This window comes from Trachypithecus francoisi, unplaced genomic scaffold (genome assembly GCF_009764315.1).
Source record: "Trachypithecus francoisi isolate TF-2019V2 unplaced genomic scaffold, Tfra_2.0 Lachesis_group5, whole genome shotgun sequence".
Classification (NCBI taxonomy): Eukaryota; Metazoa; Chordata; class Mammalia; order Primates; family Cercopithecidae; genus Trachypithecus; species Trachypithecus francoisi.
This window is the reverse complement of record NW_022681470.1, coordinates 41162252-41163806: the sequence shown is the minus strand read 5'-3', so window position 1 is coordinate 41163806 and position 1555 is coordinate 41162252. Positions and strand designations below refer to the sequence as shown.

The following is a 1555-nucleotide window of genomic DNA, read 5'->3' as shown; positions in this document are numbered from 1 at the left end:
GGGTACTCATATTTCTTGGCTCATGGCCCCCTTCCTCCATCTTCAAAGCCAACAACACTGCATCTCTCTGTACCGTTTTTTCTGTTGTCATGTCTCCCTCTGATTCTCTTCTTCCTTCTTGTTCCCTCTTCCACTTTTTTCCCCTCTTCCACTGGGTGATTATATTGGGCCACCCAGAAAATCCATGATAACCTCTTTGTTTTAAGGTCAGTTGTTTAGCAAACTTAATTCCATCTGCAACCTTAATTCTTCTTAGCCAACCAATATAATATATTCACTGATTTTAGGGACTAGGACATGGGTATCTCTGAAAGCAACTATTCACCTACCATACATAGTAACTGCTATATTAGGGTTAGCTTTTCTTGGTATTGTTATTATTATTATTATTAAAAGTCCTTAGATTTAGAGTTAAGGACTTGGACTCAAATCATGGCTTCAAAACTTACCAGCTGTGTGGTCTTGGGAACGTTAATTGCTGTCTTTGAGACATGCAATTTAGTATGTTATTTGGAAATATGCAGCAAATAGATAAATCACTAGTTATCAAAAAATCACTTTTATTTATTTATTTATTTGTCACCAGCTGTCAAATGATCCTTTATTGAAATACTTTCCTTTGTGCTTAACTGGCTGGGCATTCCACAGCACCACTGCTAATGTCATCTATGATGTCATGGGGGTGGCGGCCATCAACATTACAGCCCACAGACTGGGCAGTCCCCAGGATCTCTTTAATGGTTCCAGAGAGTTCTCTGGCTAAGGATCGGTGCCGCATCTGTCGAGCAATGTTGATGATCTCATCAAAAGTGATATTCCCACTGTGTTTAATGTTTTTCTGTTTCTTTCTGTCTCTTGGTGGTTCTTGAGGGCTTTGATGATCAGGGCAGAGGCAGAAGGCACCACCTCAATCTGGGCCTGTCTGTTCTGAATGGTCAGTTTCACTGTAATCCTCAGGCCCTTCCAGTCACCTGTTGCCTTGGCAATGTCATCACCAACCTTTTTCGGAGACAGACCCAGGGGGCCGATCTTGGGGGCCAGTGCAGAAGTGGCACCGACTTCACCTCTGGTGCACCTCAGGTATACAACTTTGATCTCGTTGGGGTCGAACTTCGGTGGCATGGTGGAGGTGGCTGGTGTCGGATGAACCCGGATTCGGGACGACCGAAGAAAGTTGCACCTTTACCCCTCTCTGAGCCGAAAGCCGAGAGCAAAAAATTCACTTTTAAATTGAAGTCCTTGGACTGTAGAACTGGGTGTTAGTTAGAAATTGGTGGTGGGGGAGGGGGGATAGAGGGGCAGGAGTGTGATGTTTTGTTGACTTTACATTTAGCTCTATTTGTCTTAATTTTTTTGTGGTAAAATACACATAACATAAAATGTATCATTAGTGACATTCACAATGTTGTGTAAACATTACTACTGTCTTGTTCTACAACATTTTCATTAACCCCAAAGCAAATCTTGTACTATTAAGCAGTCACTTGCCATTCCCCACTCCTCCAGGCGCCTGCCACCTCGCCCGGCTAGTTTTCTGTATTTTTTAGTAGAGATA

General features: G+C 42.8%; 1 pseudogene across 1 annotated transcript; it reads right to left on the bottom strand.

Moving 5' to 3' along the window:
- Window positions 1–587: 587 nt before the first annotated feature.
- LOC117075452 lies at window positions 588–1189 on the bottom strand (annotated as a pseudogene). Its single transcript, XR_004434010.1, has one exon. The product of XR_004434010.1 is annotated as a 60S ribosomal protein L12-like (transcript).
- Between the last annotated feature and the right edge of the window lie 366 nt (window positions 1190–1555).